The sequence below is a fragment of the Malus sylvestris genome, chromosome 4 (genome assembly GCF_916048215.2).
Source record: "Malus sylvestris chromosome 4, drMalSylv7.2, whole genome shotgun sequence".
NCBI lineage: Eukaryota > Viridiplantae > Streptophyta > Magnoliopsida > Rosales > Rosaceae > Malus > Malus sylvestris.
Window position 1 is genome coordinate 9,902,032 of NC_062263.1, and position 24,018 is coordinate 9,926,049.

The window sequence follows — 24,018 nt, forward strand, 5'->3', positions numbered from 1 at the left end:
ATAGTGATGAAAGAGAGAGAGAATGATCTTAGAGAATACTGAGGCCAAAATCTACACACATGCTTTCAGTGTGTAGTGCTTTCATTCATTCACAACTGTCCAAAAAATGTCGTTAGGCTTATACATATAAGAGAGATAGTCTATGAACTCATCTCAGTCATTCAATTTGTTATGCACTATGAGAAACTACCACATGCTAACATGTGACAACCATACAAAATAGAGGTTTAAGCCTTAATTCCAACACCCTATTCTCCCTTTTTGCCATCGAAATGCAGGTGAAGTTGCACCAAATGTCACCGCCGCTACTGAAACTGAGTTGCGCGGTTGTCCACAACAGTTCGTGGTGGTCCGCGACATCGGTGAGGGCGCATTAAGAGGCGCTGAGGCTCGTAATGATCTACGATGATACAATAGCTTTGGAATCTTCGGGCATGGCGTAGGAATTTTTAAGCAATGAGGTGGCTCGTGGAAGAGTCAAGGGATTAGAGCATTTCCACCCCTAAAAGCCCTTTGGGCTACAAGCAACTCAATCCCCCATGTAAACAATAACTACCCAAACACATTTTAACTCCTAAACTGAATAGTTTAGACAATTCGTATTAAAATAATTTTTTTATTTATATAATAATAAAAAAAACATTTATTTTTAATTTCGGATAATAATAAAAGATTGTTTGAAAGTATTAAAATGTGGTGTAAGGTGGAAGAACATGGTTAGGTATTTATAGAAAAAAAAATTATAATTATTTTTTTAAATAACTTATTGTTGCAGTCCTATTTAGAATAGGAATGTGATTGTGTAAATCTTAGGAAATATGGGAATGTATCTTATATTCCTATTAGGATTAGATTACCTATTAAATGTTGTAATCCTAAAGGGAAAAGTTTTACCCTACCTACAACTATAAATAAAGGCACAATGGGGTGAGATAACACACACCCATAATTACACATCTCTCTATTCTTCTCTCTATTGCCACACCCCCTCTCTCTCTAAGGCCTCCATAATTGTTCAGTAAATTATGCCTACAACACGTTATCAGCACGCTCTTGACGCTACACTAACAAGAGAGTTTGATCTTCAATTTGGGGAGTATTACGTTTTAATCATTCTTTTCATGATTAATTTATTATTTTATTAAATTGATCTACATGCTATTGATTCAATTTAATTTTTCTTTGTTGAACGTAATACAACGCATTGGAGAATTCCGGCTTTCAAGAAGGATCTTCTACAAATTCAAAGGCTTTTGTTGTTTTCCGCTACTCACGTACGCTTAAAATAAAGGAAGATATTTGAAACGACCCATTAAGCATGAAAACATTCCCCATGATGCATGAACCCCCTATATTTATATTTACCTTCCGATATATATATTGTATATGTTCATATATTGGTCAATATATATATTTGTTTCATACATTACGCAATAATTGCTATGTGGAATTTGTGAGTCAAAGTATTCAATTAAATTAGAAGCATGTTTCGGGTTTTCCTAAACCCTAAAGGATTTGAAAAAAAAAGGGGGGAATCAGGACAAGGTGCAGCACACCACCGCACCATTATTGTGCAAATAATCACCAGGCCTAGGCCTGGATTTTACCTCGGTAGGGCCTGCAGCCCTGAGCCTATGCACACTGGCCTTAGCTCGCAACCATCCAACCTGCCTAATTGTCTAGGTTGTCCTCCCATACACACGCTACAACCTTTTTGGTTGCTGGGTTTTGTTGCTCTGGCTCGCCTACATATAGCCAGCATATGCTGGGCTTGTCACTGCGCCACCCATACCCAAGCTCGTGACCTGCAGTCACTATAGGGCTGCTTTCACGCAACCAGCCTTCGCTGGGATCCCCGTGACAACCCACAGGCCAACTTGCGCTAGACCTGTCCGTGCACTCTTTTGTGGCCCAAAACACGACCCAGCTGCGGCTAGGGTCTCCCATTCCTCACCTGTGGCCTGCAGCCACCACCAAAGGAACATTTGGGCCTCGCCTTATGCTTAAGACACCTAACCCGTGCCTCTTAACCCCCGGCATTAAGCCCAATTATTTTTGGGGCTCTATTTTCGATCCAATAATATTATTTTAATATTATTTTGCTTCTACGATCGACCCCGAATGGTCCCGATCTATTGAACTAATTAAAAGTGACCTGCAGTCCATTAATCTGATAATGAATCCAAAATTATTGACCTGAAGATCACTTTTGGACATTAACGATTCAATAATTTATTTCTCTTCTTTGAACCGTCACATACTTTCGTAGTAACGAAGCTCTCACACTTGAGTTCCCGAAGACAACTCAAATCCACTACACTAAGTTAGTATATTGCATTCTGAGTTTGTTGCAGGAACCTCTCCTTTATGAACTAAACGTTCATAAACTAAATTGAACCTATAGTTTCAAATTTAGTGCCTTTAAAACCCGAAGATTTCATAAAACAATACACCCATGAAAACCTGACGTTTTTCATGAAAACCATGTCTTAGAACTCGAATGTTCTAACTTTGATGCTTATGGATGATTTATTCCCATAGCACTAATAACAATCTTGTTCCTTCAAATTCAGTGGATTGTCGAACCGTCACAAGTTTGATTTTCCTGATTTGGACGTTTTCTAATAGAAACCAATTTAGGTGCGGTACAAAATGTGAATCTCCACTTGACTATCAAGAAGCTGAGAAACCATTGATGCCAACAATGGCAAGGAAGAGCTGAATAAGCCTCTGCCATAATCTTCATTCGAAGACTTATGCTCAAAGCATTACAAATGGAAATACTCCTCAAACAAGGATTCCATGGCTCTTTGGCTCGCTTCTATAGACTGTCTAATCATGAAAGAAATTGCCCGCAGCAAACCATGATTACGTCCATGAATGAGTACAATTCTGAATTTTATAAATCCGATCGAATCTTGACTGGAGAATACTTTTCTCGTCATTCCATGTTTCTAACTCGCTCCTGAAGCAGCAGTGTAGAAAGTGGAAATTTACCAAATTCTCGGATCTGATTACTACCACAAACGTGAGAGAAAGGTATGGACCCAGTTCGGCTGGAGTCTACCGAATGGCTCGACCCAGTTCGGTCAAAACCTAACCAAATGGTGATGCACTGCTTCGGCAGGGATACACTGAATGGCATATTCTTTCACAATACAATTTCGAGTTTGTGTTCACAAACATATAGTATAATCAGGGCCTGCCAAGGTGTGGCATCATGCCCGAAGCATGATCCTTGGTACATAAGACCTAAAACTTCAAGAATAAGGGATAATATTCTCGAACCTCAACCTTGTAAGAATCTACTCCTGTCTTGATGGAATAGATCATTGGTTATGAACCTATTCGTGCCCCTACCAATGTTATTGAGAAGTACCATTCTAGTAGTCAATATGTGAGATTGATTTTGCTTCACCGAACATCGTTGGCAGAGCAAAATTTCGACATGGATGGCCTTATTGGCCGAATCCCCTTAGTAAATTTACTTTGTGAACATTTTTCCATGTTCTTGGATTCAAGTTTGGTGTATGTTTTACTTATGGATAATCTTATTGATATTGTCCTCGAATATGAGTTAATCGAATCATGTTTCTTAATACATGTGACCGATTCAATTAAACATGTGATTAGGTAGGAATGTGGGAAAGTTAGTTGTTTGGATGAATGCGTACTACGCACACTAACTTTACACCTAAATCACATCTCTAACAACGACTTCAGGTCTATCCAACCTGATTAAGAGCATTAGCACACTCCTCGTTGTATGAATGATACTGAATTATCATTTAAAGGACCTTAAATTCTTCCTGACGTTGAGTTTTTAAGGATATTCGAGATGACAATGATCATAAATGAAACCACTGAAGAAAATAGAGTGAAATATCTTTGCACCACCTCCAAAAATGAGCCTGAAGCTTTGATTTGGGGCCAATGGGTTGTCTCCCAATTGGAAATACACCACATGTGGCCGGTCTATAGCCTGGTGATTGAACAGTTTACTTGCTTTTGCACGACCTTTTGGGACACTTAGGTCGAACAATGATGCTACAACGCATCTCCTTATCTGAAGTAAGGATTTTTTGCCTACAAGCACACTTTGCCAATCCTGCTCATTAGGGAAATTGATTTTCTATATCATTTCTTGCAAAGATACGACACAACTCCATTTTCGCAGTGGATTCAAGGGAATATATGTGGACTAATCCAACCAAAATGCGGACCATATAAATATTTATGGTTTTGGTTGATGAATCGAAAAACTGGTCACATGTTTGTCCACACACATTACTACTAAACCTCTTGGCAGATTAAGGGTTCACCACCCTACTTATCCCTTAAGGTCTGGAAGACTGGATAATGCTAGAGAGTTTATATCGACGGTTTTCGATAAAGTATTGCATGTCATTTTGGGTTTTTAATTGAACATCGCATTTTCATGTTCACCCCAAATAGCCTAGCCTAGCGATCATAAATAATCGCCCGAATTTTGGTAAACGTACCAAGTTTTCGGTCTTTGCCTAGCGCTATGCAATCTTGCATGCAGCTATGTTGGTCTGCCTTGAGGCCCATTGCCACCCAACCTATATGACGTTACAGTTGGTTACTGGGTACGAACCTGACGACTTTCGTATTTACGCATTTGGGTGCGCATTCCATGTGCCAAGTTGCGCCGCCGCAACGTACCACCATGGGTCCTCAAAGAAGGATGTGTATCTTTTGTTGATCATGATTCTCCTTCATACGAGCTCTCTTCAAGCCCTTGCACACGATCTCTTTACCGCTTATTTGCGGGTTGTCACTTTAATGAGATAGTCTTCCCGCCATTAGGGGGAGATAAGAACGTCAACGTTCCTGTAGAACGGTGCGAATTTGCATGGACGTTGCCCACTATATCTCATCTCGATCCCCATACCGCACAAGTGTGATAAGCAAGTGCGACGAATTCTAGATTTCAGAATGTTGCTCTAAACGCATTCCTCTAATCTAGCTAAAGTGACGAGATCATATACCAGCTGCAAACATGCTTGCAAGGATAGACGTACTTAACAGACGTCGAGTCAACATCCCTGGAGGGTGTGCCGCCCATGTTGGACGGTTTGGACGCCCCTGTTGGACAGTCCGGTACACCGGCGGATAGCCAATCAATATGTCTTGGCCTGGAGCACGACATATCATTCGGTTCATAGGATTCACTTCCCTGGAAGAGGAAGACACAGCACAACAATGAATCTAAACTCGATCGCTGTCTCAAATCATTTCCATCTCATGAGATTAATCCGGATTACTCCCGAGACTTGAAGTTCTTGGTCCAGTATACTAGTTTGGATGAGAAAATGGAACTGAAATGAGATTATCATCGATGATGTTTTCACTTATAGGGTAGCTACCGACATAAATGAAAAGCGACGATATCGAACCGTGTTCCGTTGATTAAGTGACAATATAGAACTGATTGGACAACTAAAGTTACAATCCAGGTCAAATTCTTTACCAAAGTGTGTATTGGACCTGTCGTTCCTACACTGCCCAAGGTAACCCTATTGAGTTACAAGTGGGAAAGGAAACGTTATGAGATCAATGAAATAGTGCGATATGATGCACGCCTTATGGCGCAAGGTTTCTCTCAAAACGTCCTGTGATTGATAGCAGCATTATGAAATGTGGTTAGTATTTCTCCATGGGGATATAAATACAGAGATTTACGTGTAAGTTCCCGAAGAATTACATGGACTGGTTCAAATAGTTCCAAACCACGGAACACCCTCTTAACTCGTTTTGAGGCGTTCACTTATGGATTGAAAAATTCGACGGATGTGGTATACCGGTCTAAGTGATTATTTGATCAGTCAAGGATATGAATTATGCCCTTGCGTGTTAAACTATGAAGTCTTATTCCAAATTGCTAGAGTTACAGTTTATGTCGTTAACACGAATCTCACTAAGACTCTGGAAGAGCTTGAGAAAACTGCCTCGCACCTGAAGATGGAATTTGAGATGAAGGATCTTGGAAAAACTCGTTTATGCCTTGACCTGAGTTGAAGCATTGTTCTAATGGTATTTTGGAACTACACCCAGAATGTGTCACCTTTGAGTATACCCATGATCGTCTATACGTTATATGCAAATGAAACTCTTGAAGAGTCTATGGAATCCAAAATTCCATATCTAAAAGTTCAACTTTACGCTTCGTTGTACTTAGCTCATTGTATTTAGACAGGACATCTCATTCGTTATTGATCTTGGTAAAGATGCAGCACCGCGCCTACACGCAACCACTGAATTGGTATTAAAGACGTACCCTGAAGGTATTACGTGGGCAAATCCCAACGCATCTTAAGCGGATCTAACCCCCCTGATCCTCGAAATGATGCTTGCCTTGTTTGTTATACTGACACTAGTTACTTATCAAACCCACACAAGGTAAAATCCCCGAATGGTTATGTCTTTACCGTTAGGGATATCGCAATATCTTGGAGGTCCACGATATGACCCTAGTTGCGAAATCTTCGAAACATTCCAAGACTCACCTTACTTCACTATGCCACAAGTGAGACATGGTTAGGAGTTCTTGTTGAGCATATTCGAAGTACTTGCTATATTTTCATCCATCGTTGAGTCTCAACGACGATCCATGAAGATTATGCCACATGTATCAACCCGACCAAGCCATAATACATCAACGAAGTCAACACCAAGACATATTGCGTCTACATCTACATCAGCAAAGCATCAGGAGATTGAAGTCATGCAAACCGATCCCAGACAACCTTGCCGACCTCTACACGATGTCACTGCCGAAGTCAACCTTCCAGAAGCTTGTCCGAGGAATTGGTATGCCTAACTACTCATATGCAATGCTTGTAGTTCTCATTTGGAAGTTATGTCAAACTCAGGGGGAGTATCCAGAAGTATACTCACTTGATCTTAATGTACTCTTTTTCCCTACGATTAGGAGCATTTTTTCCACTGGGTTTTTGCTACCTAACTAGGTTTTAACGAGGCACCCATCCTTAGCTGATCATACCCTTGAGAGCTCTTCTACTTGCGTCCAAAAGACGTATAGTTTTGACTTAATACAATTTCTCACTTTTCTCCTTAGACTATGGGTTTTTCTCCCATCTTGGGTTTTACCATAGCGAAGTTTTATGAGTTTTACTTTTTATGCATTCTTCCATTGATTTGAGACTCGCATTTGCCCATTGTGCCGACGACTTCATTAATTGTACTTACTTCATCAATGAAGACTTGATGCGCCATTTACTTGAGTATTTACACACTCAAGGGGGAATGTTGCGGTCCTATTTAGAATAGGAATGTGATTGTGTAAATCCTAGGAAATATGGGAATGTATCTTATATTCCTATTAGGATTAGATTACCTATTAAATGTTGTAATCCTAAATGGAAAGGTTTTACCCTTCCTACTACTATAAATAAAGGCACAATGGGGTGAGATAACACACACCCACAATTACACATCTCTCTATTCTTCTCTTTATTGCCGCACCCCTTCTCTCTCTAAGGCCTCCATAATTGTTCAGTAAATTATGCCTACAACACTTATTAATTTATATAACTTTTTATTAGTGGCTGGAGCCCAGTTAGTTCATGTGGGCTGGAACCCTTTTTTTATTGGGAGGGGGTTGGTATTTCATAGAATCAGAGTCAATCCAGATCACGGGAAGAGCAGAGTGCACAGGAAGACAATTTTTATTTTTTATTTTTGGTTTTTTAGGAAAAGTTGGACCATGGATTTGCAGGGAACCGAGCCACTTTAAATAGACCGGGTTAAGTTCGGTTTTATTTAAAAAAATAATATGATCTGGCTTAGACCTGGCATTTTCAACCCGATCTAACCCGTTAAAATTAGTATTCGGATGAGTGATAAACCGGTCGGATGGTTAACAGGTCAACCCGTTAATCACCCGTTAAATAACAGGTCATTTTGGGTGAATCCGCGAAACCCGCTAACTACCTGTTAACACCCGTTATTGAGGACTTTTGGGTAATTTCAATAGTCCCAATAGAAAACCATCAGCAGAAATCCGACTTCAGTGAGATGCGCAGGTGCAGAAGAATAGCAATACACCCTCAGTTCAAGGAATACTCGACTCGAATGATCCTCCTCCTCTCTTCTTCTTCCTGCTTTTTATCCTTTTTTTTCTTCCATGCGCGACTTTGCCCTCAGCGAACCGTAGCTGGACTTCCTACAGTCTTCAATCCACCATCAAAACCTATCTGCTAGTCTCTCTTTCTCTCTCCATCTAACCTGAATTCGGACTTTGCAAAATTCAACCCCCAAAAAAGGGATCCGAAGGATTTGTCGGTGAGCTTTCCAAAAACCCTAGATTTTTTCTGTGTTCTAGCTCATTTTACATTCGTCCAAGCTTATCCAAATTAATTGTTGTATGTTGATTTTGTTCCTGAATCAAAGTTTTGTTTTTGTTTGAGCTTAATTGCATTTTTTTTATTTGTTTGTTTGTTAACTTGGTAAAAAAAAAATAAATAAATAATTGTTAACGGGTGAAATGGGTGAAACAGGTGACCCATTAGCTTAACGGGTTGGGTTCGGGTGACCCGTTAAATTAACGGGTCAGATTGAACCCGACCCAAACCCAATAAACCCGACCCGTTTACAGGCCTAATCTGGTTCACCCTGATCCTTTTTATTTCTAAACGGGTCTAATCCGGTTCCTCTAATTTTGTGTTGGGCCCAGCCAATGCCCACCTCTACCCAAACCCATACAACATAGAGAACATAACGAGTACTTTCTCTATATTAGTCTTAATTCATAACCCAGTTTCTAATATTACCAATTATATTTAGCACTACAAACTAGTGATATTAAATGAAAAGTCTTAAGAGTGTTGTGGTCTATTTTATCTGACAGAGGAACTAGGGCCGGCGGCAGAGAGAGAGAGGAGAGAGATGTGTGTTTGTAGAATTGTAGGGGAATGTGTGTGTTGTTATCCCTCCTACATTGTGCCTTTATTTATAGTAGTAAAGGGAGAGAAGATATTCCTTCTCCTCCAAGTAATACAAGTTGTAATAGGAAATGATAACTAGAATCAAATCTTATCTAGGATTTACACAATCATACTTAAACTAGGAATGTTTACAACACTCCCCCTTGAGTGTGTAAATACTCAAGGTAGATTCAGCATCATGCAGAAGTTGAGGAAGTCGACTCGTTGGCACTGATTCCAAGGAACAACGCTTATTCTCAATAAGGTAGGAACTTGCATAAGTAGTAAGTCTCACTAAAAAAACCCTAAGGCTATGGCAAAAACCCAAGTAGGGACAAAATCCATAGTCTAAGGAAAAATGCGTGAGAAATGCAAAGTCAAAAGAAACGTCTACAGGACGTCATCAGGGATATGACCAGCCCAAGATGGGTGCCTCGTTAAAACCTAGTTAGGTAGCAAAAACCCAGTGGGAAAAATGCTCCTAATCGTAGGGAAAAAGAGTACATTAAGATCAAGCAAGTATCTAGAAGATACTCCCCCTGAGTTTGACATAATTCCACAGAGAAATAGCAAAGTTACAACTCAGAAAGTTTACGCATACCAATTCCATGAACAAGCTTCTGAAACGTCGCCTTCGGTAGTGATTTGGTGAAGAGGTCGGCCAGATTGTCTTGTGATCGGATTTGCGTGACTTCAATCTTCTGATGCTCTTGTTGTTGATGTGTAAAGAAGAACTTCGGCGCAATATGCTTGGTGTTGTCTCCTTTGATGTAACCCTTCTTGAGTTGTTCGATGCAAGCTGCGTTGTCTTCAAAAATCGTCGTCGGGGCATTAACGGCGGGATGAAGATCACAGGAGCTTCGAATATGGCCCACTACTGCTCTCAACCAAAAGCATTCCCGAGTTGCTTCATGTAAGGCGAGAATTTCAGCATGGTTAGACGAAGTGGCAACTAAGGTCTGTTTAGTTGACCTCCAAGATATTGCGGTGCCTCCAACGGTAAAGACATAACCCGTTTGAGAACGCGCCTTGTGCGGATCAGATAAGTATCCAGCGTCGGCATAACCAACAAGGCGAGAATCAACCCGATGAGCATAGGGTGCGGCATCACTCGAGGATTCGTAGGGATAGAATAAGCCCAAATCCGTAGTACCCTTAAGGTAACGGAAGATGTCTTTCACGCCAGTCCAATGTCTGCGTGTTGGTGCATTGCTGTATCTTGCCAAAAGATTAACAGCGAAGGAGATGTCGGGTCTAGTGCATTGAGCTAAGTACAATAAAGCGCCTATCGCACTTAGATAAGGAACTTCAGGCTCCAAAATCTCTTCATCATCCTCCTTCGGACGGAAGGGATCTCGCTTTGCATCTAGCGTACGAACGACCATAGGAGTACTCGAAGGCTTCGCTTTATCCTCATTAAAACGGCGCAACACCTTCTGGGTGTAGTTCGATTGATGTACTAGGATTCCATCCGAACAATGCTCTATCTCGAGACCGAGACAGTATCGAGTCTTACCTAGATCTTTCATCTCAAATTCCGACTTCAGGTGCGAAGCAGTTCTCGCGAGCTCTTCAGGAGTTCCGATGAGATTCATGTCATCGACATATACTGCAACAATCGCAAATCCGGAATGTGACTTCTTAATGAACACACAAGGGCATAGTTCGTTATTCACATATCCCTGACTAGTCAAATACTCACTTAAACGGTTATACCACATTCTTCCGGATTGTTTCAAACCGTATAGTGAACGCCTCAGCCGAATTGAGAGCGTGTTCCGGGGTTTGGAAATATTTGAACCAGTCAATGTAAGTCCTTCGGGAACTTTCATATAAATTTCCGTATCAAGATCCCCATAGAGATACGCGGTTACTACGTCCATCAGTTGCATATCCAGTTTTTCGGAAACTACCAAACTGATAAGGTATCGAAAAGTAATCACATCCATAACGGGTGAGTAAGTTTCGTCATAGTCAATCCTGGGGCGTTGTGAGAAACCTTGTGCTACAAGACGAGCTTTGTAACGCACAATTTCGTTCTTCTCATTACGCTTCCGAACGAAAACCCACTTGTAGCCAACGGGCTTCACATGTGGAGGAGTAGGAACTACAGGTCCAAACACCTTACGTTTCGCAAGTGAATCAAGTTCGACTTGGATTGCTTGTTTCCAGTTTGACCAATCAGCTCTACGTCGACATTCATCAACGGAACGCGGTTCAATGTCATCGCTCAACATGATCTCAGTAGCTACTGCAAATGCTAATGCATCGTCGACAATCATCTCATTTCTACGCCACACATCATCTAAGCTAGCATAATAAACCGAAATCTCACGATTCTCGGGAGGAGGATTCGTCTCTTCAAGGACGCTTCCATAATCTAGAATTTCCTCATGAGTTGGGTAAAATGAGTAAGCGATAGTCGGATTCACGGTAGGCTCTTCAGGACCTTGTGCCGTGGTTTTCCTCTTCCGGGGGTGTGAATCCTTTGAACCAAGGGGTCTGCCACGCTTTTGTGTAGGGGCAGATGATTGGCTAGCCGCTAATGTACGTGGATCACCAGAATTGGCGTCCCGGGCTTCCAGGAGGGTAGTCCGTCGTACATTTGGTACATCCATCTTTGCAGGCGTATTCGCAGCTGGAATATGTGATCTTGTCACGCGCGCTAGATCGGTGAAAGCATCTGGCATGCTCTGAGCTATGCTCTGGAGATCTAATATGCGCTGCACTTCAGCTTCAGACTGAGCGGTGCGGGGATCTAAATGAGACAAAGTGGGAGTCGTCCACGATAATTCGCGTCGTTCATTAGGAACGTTGACGTTCTTATCTCCCCCTAACGATGGGAAGACTGTCTCATAGAAGTGACAATCCGCGAAACGAGCGGTAAACAGATCGCCTGTCAAAGGTTCTAAGTAACGAATAATCGAAGGAGAATCATATCCGACATAGATTCCCATCATTCGCTGAGGCCCCATTTTTGTACGTAAGGGCGGCGAGATCGGCACATAGACCGCACAACCAAAAACGCGTAGATGCGATATGTCGGGTTCGCATCCGGTGACCAACTGAAGGGCACTAAATGGTTGTGTCGCAACAGGCCTCAGGCGGACCAACTTTGCTGCGTGCAATATTGCATGGCCCCAAGCAGCGATCGGGAGCTTGATACGTATGACCAACGATCGAGCAATCATTTGTAAACGCTTAATGAAAGCCTCTGCCAGGCCGTTCTGGGTGTGAACATGGGGTACAGGATGTTCAACTTCAACCCCAACCGACATGCAATAGTCATCAAAAGTTTTAGATGTGAATTCTCCAGCATTATCCAATCGAATAGATTTGATCGGATAATCAGGGTGGTGAGCCCTGAGCTTGATAACCTGAGCCAACAGTTTGGAGAATGTAGCGTTCCTTGTGGACAACAAGCACACGTGTGACCAACGTGTAGAAGCGTCAACCAAAAACATAAAATATCTAAATGGTCCGCAGGGAGGTTGAATCGGTCCACAAATGTCCCCCTGAATCCGTTGTAGAAAAATGGGAGGATTCGAACGAATCTTGTCATAAGAAGGCTTAGTAATAAGCTTTCCCATAGAACATGTTTGGCATGCAATTTCATGGATCGAACCTAAGCTTCGGGTTAGTGGATGCCCGTGTGAAGTTTTGAGGATACGGCGCATCGCTATTCGTCCAGGATGTCCCAAACGATCATGCCAAAGTGTAATTTCGTGCGCGGTCCCTGTGGTAGGGCCGGCCACATAGTGGCATTCTATGGGGCGTATGGTCGTAGTATACAGACCACTCGGGTTACGCTCCATCTTCTCTAGAATACGCTTCTGGCCATATTCGTAGGAAGTTACGCACAGAAATTCAACTCCGTTTTCTACGTGGGTTTCAGCGTGGTAATTGTTATCTCTAATGTCCTTGAAACTTAGTAACGTTCTTCCGGAACGTGGAGAATAGAGTGCCTCAGCAATGGTCAAGATTGTACCATTGGACAACATTATACGTGCCTTACCGTATCCTTCGATCAGGTTGGATGGGCCTGAGAGGGTTGTCAGAGGTGCATTCTTAGGTACGAAGTTAGTGAAATAGATGCGTTCACGCAAAACAGTATGCGTGGTTGCACTATCTGCCAGACAACTAACTTTCCCACTAGTCATACCTAGAATGAAAAATTAATTTGAATCGGTCACATGCATAAAAGTTTATAAAAACAAGTATCAATTCAAAATAATTTCATTTATTCAAGGAAAAAACTTAATATCCAAAATAAATCGCCAACTAATAATCCAAAACATAAAGGAAAATTGTTCAAAATCAACCAAAAAACAAGGTGGGGTTCGGCCACAAGGTGGAATTCGGCCCCAATTGTCTTATTTTAACTGAAAAATAAGTCTATGTCTAAGATTCTAATCTTCCATAGGAGTGGTATCCTCCTGAAAATCAGAAACCTCCATCTTTGTAGTCTCCGGTTCGTCCACTTGCAGGAAGTTTGATTCAAACTTCGTACGACGAGAATGATATGCATCCACAACTTTCTTGGGAGCACGGCAAATACGGGACCAATGGTCCTTGGAACCACAACGATAGCACATATCGTCATTCATTGTGGCAGGTGCTTTGCCCTTATTCTTGAAGTTCGGGGCCTTGGGAGCGAGGTTTGGGCGCTTCTGGGCTTTGTTTCCTCCCTTGGATGGGCCTTGGCTCTGTTGACCTTGGTAGGATGGCTTCTGGCCGCCCTTACCACGCCTCTTTTGGCGTTTTGGGTGCTGATTAGTGCTATAATGTGCTTCAGGCACAGCAGTAGCCCCAGTAGGTTGAGCTTGATGATTCTTCATCAACAGCTGGTTCTTCTTTTCAGCAAGAAGTAAAACAGAGATCAAATCCGAGAACTTAGTGAACTTCTGAGCTCTATATTGTTGCTGCAGGACAATATTAGAAGCAGAGAAGGTCGAGTAGGTCTTCTCCAGGAGATCCTCTTAAGTCAAAGTTTCATTGCAAAACTTGAGAAGTGATCGGATTCGACAAACTTCAGAATTATATTCATTCACAGACTTAAAGTCTTGGAAGCGCAAGTGCTGCCAGTCGTGTCTTGCTTCAGGCAAGAATATGTCCTTTTGGTGATCGAAACGATCAGCCAAAGCGACCCATAATGCACGTGGATCCTCCTCAGCAAGGTACTCAGTTTGTAGAGCGTCATGGATATGTCTTCGGATGAAGATCATAGCAGTGGCTTTTTCAGCCTCGCCAACAGGTTTATCTGTTGCTTCTTTAATAGCAGGACGCAAGTTCTTTGCAGTGAGGTGGAGCTTCACATCTTGAACCCACTTGAGGTAGTTCATTCCAGAAACCTCCAAAGCGGTGAAGTCGAGTTTGTTCAAGTTCGACATGGTCCTATCAAAATAGATGGACAAGATGTGGTTAGTGTAATGGAGAAAAATCAATCCATTCACATAGGAGTAGAACATACAGGTTCTAATAGACATGTATTGGTTTAATTTTGCATGAAAAACTTCGGGTTTTCATGGGTGATATATTTAAGTGAAAACTTCGGGTTTTCTAACAAGGCATGTGTATAAGAAACTTCGGGTTTCAAAGTAATTATGAACTTCAGGTTCATATATTCCTGCAGGCAAACACAAATATATATGCAAACAAATATGCAAAGAATATATGCAGAAATATTGTATAATGATAAGTGAATTAATTTATTTTTGGTCTTCGGGGCCAAATTAAAATGTGGGTGAAAATATAAAAACCCATATTATTTAGAAAAAATTAAATAATAAAATCTCGGGGCCTAAAAATATAGGCCAAGAACCCTCGGGTGGGATTACAGGCCCACGGGGTGAGAAGAGGGGAATGGGCTGCTGTGTGCAGCCCTAAAAAAAAAATTTTCGTTTTTTTTTTTATTTTTTTATTTTTTTTTTCTCAGGCCGTTCCAGGCGAGCCCAGATTTTTTTTTTTTTTTTTTTTTTTTTTTCAATTCAATTATATTATATGCATGTATAATGTTAATGAATCACAGATTTACGTTGATGCATATGCAAATAATAGTTTCAATGCATGTACATATGTAGGATTCAATTCATGACAAATATCAAATTCACATAATTGTAGCAATTTTGATTATGAAGCATACACAATTTATGTAGAATCTAAAATACGTTAAACGTAAAGTTGGGTCATGCATCATGGTGAATGTTCATGCTATCAGGGCTTGCAAAATATCGAGTTAAAAGCCGTTGTTTGGAAAGAACCTGATTGCGTGATGATATGGATGAACTGGTTTGATGCAGAAAAAATTTCCAACGTCAGATTCCTAAGCGCAGCGGTAGGAGCGTGCTGATAACGTGTTGTGGTCTATTTTATCTGACAGCGGAACTAGGGCCGGCGGCAGAGAGAGAGAGGAGAGAGATGTGTGTTTGTAGAATTGTAGGGGAATGTGTGTGTTGTTATCCCTCCTACATTGTGCCTTTATTTATAGTAGTAAAGGGAGAGAAGATATTCCTTCTCCTCCAAGTAATACAAGTTGTAATAGGAAAGGATAACTAGAATCAAATCTTATCTAGGATTTACACAATCATACTTAGACTAGGAATGTTTACAACAAAGAGGTGATTTTGTGTTAAATTAAATATATCATTCTATTCATAAGACTCCTTTTTTTTTGGGTTCAGATAAAGAAATGTGATTGCCAGAACCAAAAATAAAAAACAAGAAAGTGACAGTAGAGAAAGTCGGGAATAAGCCTAAATAGTTACTAACTTTAATTATAGATATAATTGCCACTTACTATTATGATTTAGTTGTATCTATTTTATTTGTAAGTAAAAAGTCTTAGGTTTGTATCTCGGAAGCAACAATTTAGTAATTTGCTTTATTTCCTCACACTTTAATGTAATCATTTTATAAAGAAATACAAATTAAGTAATATTTAACAATTTTCCTTCAATAATACATATCATTGAGTGGTAGATGAAATGAATGACTGATATTAAAACAAAGAACATCTACACAATTAGAAAAATCACCACTTAGTACTACGGTCTAGTGGTATTCCTCTTCATTTGTAAGTGAAAAATCTTAGGTTAGTTTTTGCCAAAGTCGAATTTGCATAATTGCTAGTCCATAATGAGGCTAAGCTCACTCCCCTCTCTCTTAGTGTAGATAATATTGTTTGTTGAAAAAAAAATTAGTTAGAGAAATCAAATTTAATAGCTAAAATACACACATAGCATTAAAGTACTCAATTATTGAGACCTTAAAGTGTTTTTAACTAACTGAAATGCCTTTGTGAGTCTTCCCGACCCCCTTAAGGGATGGATAACCATGACTTGCCATCAGTTGTCCTTTTTTATAAAAGAAAAACTAAATAAGCTAGACAGTCAAGTGTTTTTTATTTTATAATTTTCTATTGTCACTTAATCCTATGAGTCTTAATGAAACACTCATAATACTATTCAAATTTAATCTTAAGGACATTTTGAGTGTGAAAAGTCCTTGATGGGTTAAACTCTTTTCTTTATTTACTCTTATGTTATTAGATCATTATTATAGCGGGGTCCATAATGATGCCCACATTTTTGTCTGGTTATTACATTATTTTGTATGATGTTATTCTACTTATACTATTTTTCATCTTTTGCTAATGAGTTTTTATCACAAATTGTCCCTGAAATTTACCCTCACCATCAAGATGATCCCTGAAATTGAAAATCAATCAATATGGTCCTTGAAAATAGGTTTCGCAAATCAATGTTGTCATTCTTTCACAATTTTGTCAAAAATTCCATTAAGTGTTGATGTGATACATAAATGGACCCCACGAAATTTATGAATTTTTATTACAAATTGTCCTTGAAATTGACTCACACCATTAAGATGGTCTCTGAAATTGACCCACACCATCAAGATGGTCCCCGAAATGGAAAATCGATGAATATAGTCCTTGAAAATAAATGTCGCAAATCAATATGATCATTCCACTACAATGCTGTAAAAAAATTTGTTATGTGTTGATGTGGGTTTAATAATTAATTAAAAAATTGCCTAAATACCTTTTGCATAAGAGAATTTTTTTTTTTTTTCTTATAGTAAGACACTCCGAAGAGAGATCTCTTCAATAAATTCTCAAAGGCATAAGGCTTAACCAAGGCTGAATAGGAGGTTTGGAAATAGTTTTCAACCAACAATAGACGCATCTTGATTATAACCTCATTATCTCAAGGTAGACCTCGTCGTTCTTTGAGTCACCAGACCACTAAGGAAGCACAGAACAAGCTCTCCAAGATTAAGGTTGCAAGGATGTTGATCGCCTAAATGTTAATGGTGATGTCCTAGAAGTTGTTTTCAATCAGCCAAGCCATCACCAAAGGTGATATTGATTCACGTTCAATTCAGTAAAGGCTGTCGAAGTGTGTAAAGATGGGTGTATTGAGATTTTTTTTAGAGAACATACATAGGTAGAGGAATGTGGACTGAGATTGGGGGTGATTGCATGATTGGGTTCTTTTGTTTCACAACTTTTTTTTTAACTATCAAATTATTAAACCTATTTGTATTTTTTTTTAAATTTAATTAGACTTGTGTGATCCATTTATATGTCAAATCAGCACATAACATAATTTTTGATAGAATTGTGACGAAATTACTACATTGATATAGGGCACTTACTTGCAGGACTATGATCAATTTTCAATTTTAGGGGCCATTTCGATGTCGCTGGTCAATTTCAAGGACCATTTGTGAGAAAAATGACTTATGGGGCCCATTTATGTGCCACATCAGCACTTAACGGAATCTTTAACAGAATTGTGACAGAAGGACCATATTAATTTGTGACACCTATTTTCAAGGACTACTTTGATTGATTTTCAATTTCAAGGACCATCTTAATGGTAAAGGTCAATTTCAGGGTTTATTTATGATAAAAACCCTTTGCTAATATGTTGCCAACTCCTCATACTTCCATCATGTTATCGATGTTGTGCAACTCCTCTTCTGTTAAATTGTTCCAATACTGTTCATCTTCTTCTACTAGTTCTGCCTCTATTTCTCTATCTTCTTTTACCTTGTAATACATATTTGATGTTTCTCTTTTGAAATCTTGAGGCTTCCAGTAGGGCTGATGGTAGACTTTTGCCTTGCTGTAAATAGACATTTCTTCTTCTGCTACTGATATCATATCATACTTAAAATTTTCAAACTCATCTAAAGCTAACATTCGGATTCCTCAAAATTCTAGAATATTTTTGTATGAAGGAGTCCATATGTGTGAGGAGATAGAGGATAGTCTAAAAGAGTCTTCATTAATCATGGCTCTATGCTAGCTTTCCCCTTATGTATATGTACATACCAATCTGGAGGACTACTAATAAAACTTACACAAATTTCTTTCCACTCTTCTAGATAATTTTCTGCTACTTTTATAAGTTTTTCAGGAAATGATTCTAATTGAGAACTATATGAATATTTTATCAAGATAGCCGAACTCTAATAGTAAGGCTGGATAACTTCTACTACATTATGATCATTCTAATGCTCATAACTAAAATGTCATGGTCTAAAATCTCTCATATTAATCCTGGCCAAAGCTATACTATCTTTTGGTTTACAAATACAACTCTCTATACTATTACAAAGACATGGTGGATATATCTTGGTAATAATATTCATCCTTGGTTTTGGATCAAAGATGGACTTATATTAAGCACATTGTTGTAACTCTTTCATGAATCGTGATGCTCTATTCAGGATCACATTTTACTTATTTGGTGGTATTATTCTTAATTTTACTTTTGAAATTTCTTCTAACAAGATATCATCTTTTATTAAGTATAAAGATATATTCGTAAGGAATCTTTCTTATCTTTTTTATTTTTCTTTGTTTGTTAGATGCTGATGCTCATTTGTTTGATGCTGCTCCATTTCAATATCTTATTTTAAAAGCTCAATCTTATCTTCTCTCTTATATGGGCTAATTAGCCTCTTTTCTTATGGGTTCAATAACCTATTTTTCTTTATTCTTATGTTGATCAGTTTCCATGCCTATTTTCAATTCTCTTTTCAAGGTGTTACTTGTCTTTTGCTACATTCTAAGAGATTTGAGTTCTTGGTTCATTTTGGTAAACTAATTAAGCAATGACTCATGGTCTCTATAAAGGGCTTGAAGGTTGTGTTGAAGAGAATCAATATGATGCTGGTTTTTATGGAAAGTAAAATTAAAACTATCAAATTCTTGTTCTAAAGATCTAATTAATTTTTCATGGCCTAACCTCATGTTTGGCTGTTTAATTTGAACATATCAAAAGTTATCTAAAAGAACCTATTGTCTATCAGTGAGTCCTGGTACCCTTGGTCTGTATCTTAGGGTGGGATTTTTTATTCCTCCAACTGTAGTGCCATTAAAATTAAAGGTGGGTACTGGTGGTGATGCTGGTCTGCTTATGCAATTTTGGAATCCACTAAATAGTGGAGGTTTATGGTGCATCATTATGCTATTGAAATATGCTCTTCTGCCTTGTGGTCTTATGCTACTTGAGGATGATAGTCCACGATATTAAATTCATGTTCAATGAATTAATGTTGATAAGATATCAGCTAATGTATTTTCACCACCTTTAATATGTTCAAAAATTGGTTTAAAACCATTTCCTGTAATTGAATCAACAAAATTGACTCATCTTCAGGCTATCTGTTTAGTAGTATGTATCTTATTGTAATGAGAAACTATATTTTGACTGCCTGTTTTAATTGTAAATACTTCATTATCTAAAAATAAAGAAACAACTTTAAGTGAATTAATTATTCCTAGAATTTCTACATATGTTGCTGTTAATTTTGACTGTGCATCACTAAATTTTCCTGATGAATATCTACAAACTTGTTCATCAAAATTTAGTGACTCCTTATGCTTTTTTTTGATATAATATTCCTGCCCATCCTAAAGATGATACATCTGTTTTAAGTATCTTATAACTATTATCTAATGACAATGTCAATGGTTGGTTTAAGCTTTGTAATTTCTTCCTTTATATTTTGAACTAGTTTAATATCTTCACTATTAAAATACTTTTGTCCTATTTTGCTTGTTTTACTATGTAATATTGCTATTTTTCTTCCTAAATCATAAAATTTCTTGCATAATTTAATAGTGCTGAAAATGATTGTAACTATTTTTTATCTTATGACTTATCTAGAAATTCTAAAACTTCCTTAGCTATATGATCTTGTAATTGCATTGTACCTAACTTAATATACATTCCTAAAAATTCTATATCTTGTTTTTCTAATGTTATTTTATTTTTGCTAATTACAATTTCATTATTGATAAATTCTTGTTAAACTATTTCTAATGTTTCCTATGTTCATTTCTATTTTTATTGTGTACTAAAATATTATCTACATAAGCACTATAAAAATTATCATATTTTTTTTGAAAATTTGATCAATCTTCCTTTGAAATATTTAATGTGCATTTTCATGTCCAAATGACATTACTAGCCACTCAAAATGTCATTCTCGACAAGTAAAAGTTGTTCATTCAATTGATTTTTCTGCTTATCATATTTACCAAAAACCTGATTCACAATCAAATTTACTAAAATATTTACTTTCATGAATTTTTTTTTATAAGCTAATCTTTATTGGGTAATTTATAACTATCTTCATCTGTATTATAATTTAATCACTAGACTTATAAACTATTCTAGCCTTACATCTGTTCAACTCTGAATGTTTTCTCACTATGAAGGTTGTTCATCTATGTCCAGATTTAGAAGGTCTAATTACTTTTAAAGTTAACAACTCTTTTATTTGTTCCTCAAACTCTTGTTTATCTAACAAACTACAAGGCTATCAGCTATTTTAATAGTTAAATCTAGGTTAATAATAACTAATTTTGCTAAAATTTTGTTTTTGCTCCAATATAACTATGGGTCTTCTCCTATAATTCTAGTTTGTTCTGGTAATTGTAACAATTCTTCTAAACTTTTTGGTATATCTAACAGAAATATCTCTATACGGTTTCCTTCTTCAAAGACTAGATATTCATGCTAAAATATTTATTCATTAAATTCTTCTATATTATTATGCTCATTAATTTCTTTTAAATTCTTTAAATAATAATTATCTTAACTGGTAGATTCTTTTATACTAATACTTTTGTATGCTTTTAAGGTATTGCTTTGGCCTGTTATTGTAATACCTTTCTTGAAAAAATGTTATGCTAGGATTCATAAATAAATAACCTTGTAAACTTTTCAAAAAGTCTAAACCTAAAACAAATGTGTATGATCCTACTAGTAAAAAAATTATTAATGGTAAATTAAATTATTATTATTTTTCTACTTTAAGGTTTGGAAGCCCGTATAAGGGATCAGATAGGACAAATGATACTGTTTGTACCATACTTGACCAATCCCGAAACTACTGAGCACCGGTCAACGTTATACCGTCAAGGACCCAGAAGAGCTTCCCTTCAACCAGGAGGCCAATCACAATGCAACACGTGTCGACATCAGAAGCCAATCACAGCTCGACACGTGTCAACATCAGAAGTCAATCACAACACGACACGTGTCAATGTTATAACAAAACTAGAAACTCTCTTCTATAAATAGGGATCATTCTCCCACAATAATCTCTAATGTCATTTTGTACTAAACTATTCACTAGAATTCACAAAATGAGAGCTTGAACCTATGTATTTGTGTAAACCCTTCACAATTAATGAGAACTCCTCTACTCCGTGGACGTAGCCGATCTGGGTGAACCACGTACATCTTGTGTTTGCTTCCCTGTCCCTATTCATTTACGTACTTATCTTCACAAGTGATCGAAGCAACCAAGCGAATGTCACAAACCTGACACTTTCTGTTGTACCAAAGTCCTCGCTGATTTTGTGCATCAACATTTGGCGCCGTCTGTGGGAAAGACACTTACTCCCACTCTCTTCAGCTTTGTTAAACTGGTTTCCACCGCTCGTACACTTTCTTTTGGCCAAACATCTCTCTCCAACATGGGGAGCGAAATAAGCCATAGCACACAGAATGACACCCCCATTGGACCTAGAATGAAGCAACGAAAGCAAGAAGGAAATAGAGTTACTCTTCAAGCTAAAGTCGATGAGTTAGAAGCTCAGAACAACAAGATAGTGATGAGGAACGAGGTCCTCCAGGAGCAGTATGAAAAATTTTTCGAGATGCTTCACGAGGCTAGGCATGCTCAAGCACACAAGCTCGTCGCCCCTGCTGAGGTCAACAATCATCTGAATGCCCCCCAACACGGAGGGTCACCAATATCCAACACGGATATCCCTGATAGGGATCGAACTACACATCAATGTGATAATCAACATGAGACTTCTCTCAACCCAGCTGCTTCAACCCGAAGCAGAAGGAGTAGAGGAAAGCACCTCCTCACAGAAGGAGTGGAAGGATCAAAAGCCGTCTATCGCGATTGTCGAGACTTCCTAAAGCAACGTCGAGAGAATCCCATCCACATAAGCTCAAAGATCAATGACCCAAGAGTTTCTGAAAGACTCGGTCCTCTCCCACGACCCAGGCCAGCAGTTAATCTAGGGAATGGGCAACAAGTCCCAGAAGAACATGAAGGTACAGGGGACTCGGAAATGTTCCGACATACTCACTCTAGGAGTCAGTGTGACGAGTCCAAGGAAAAATCATGCTATCTTGATCAAACTTTCCTACTTCCAAGAGGCGATAGGGACTTACGGAAGAAAACTTCAGTGGTGCACGACTCCACTCAGGACCCCCTTGTCCTACAGCTCCTGGAGGAAGTAAACAAGTTGAAGGCTGAACGTCAAGCCGAGATACCTGACTGGAACCAACCCAGGCCTGGCCCCCTCACAAGAAGGATCCTCAACACCCCCTCCAAGCAAAGACAAAGCAGAAGCTTGGCTTACAACTCTATACTGGAAAGGAAGACCCGATTGAACACCTTAACCTCTTTGAGTCCACCATGGTATACCGGAGACACACCGACGAAGAACGGTGCCTTCTCTTCCCCTCTACCCTCTCTGGCGGAGCTTTAAACTGGTATTGTCGTCTTCCACCTGAGACAGTAGACTCATTTGAAGAGTTGAGGAAGTTGTTTGTCTCTCAACACATCTTCCAGACCGATCGCTTGCATTCCGCAGATGACTTGTACACTATTCGCCAGAAGCCGGACGAATCATTACGAAAGTATGCTGGCCGCTTCAGCCATGAGTATTCTCGTTGCGCTGAGGCAGATGACAAGACCGCCCTCAAGGCCTTCACGGCAGGCTTACGTGACTGTTTCTTTAAGTACATGATCAATGCCAACACTTGGAAGACTTACTCTGAGGTGATGGCACAAGCTTACAACCATGTCTCCGCCGAGGCAAGGACATATCAAGGGAAACCCCCTACAGTCACCCCTTATCAGCAAGTAGGGAGTGGAGGCCAGATCCAACCGAATGAGAAAACCTCAACCTTCCAAACGGTAGCAGCACACCCCCCTGCCTCATTTAATGCTTCGCCAAGTCAGCAGACATATCAATCCCAGGGCAAAAGGAAAGATTTCCATCCTCACCAATCTCATTTTAATAAAAAGAATAAGGGGCACTATTGCGATAACTCAGGATATCGTCACAATAACGCCCGACCCCAGGCAGTCAATGCAGTGGGCCAATCATATGTCAAGACAGGCCCTACCCTGAGGTATGAGACATACACACCTTTGAACGCTACATGCGCGGCCATCTACCCCAGTATAGCTCATCTGATACCAAAGCCAAAGCCAAGACAGCCAGATTACAAGTCCACGAAAAACACGGGCATGTTTTGCTGCTACCACGAGTATAATGGCCATGATGGCGAGAAGTGCGTCATCCTCTGTGATCATATTGAAGCTTTGGCACGTGAAGGAAAATTGATCAGTTTCTCCTTCACCCTCCAAGGGATAACCGTAACCAACGCCAGGTGAATGTGATATATTCTATAAGCGGCGGCACACCTATGTCTGAATCTTCCAATAGGGCCATGAAAAACAGTGAACGAACTTT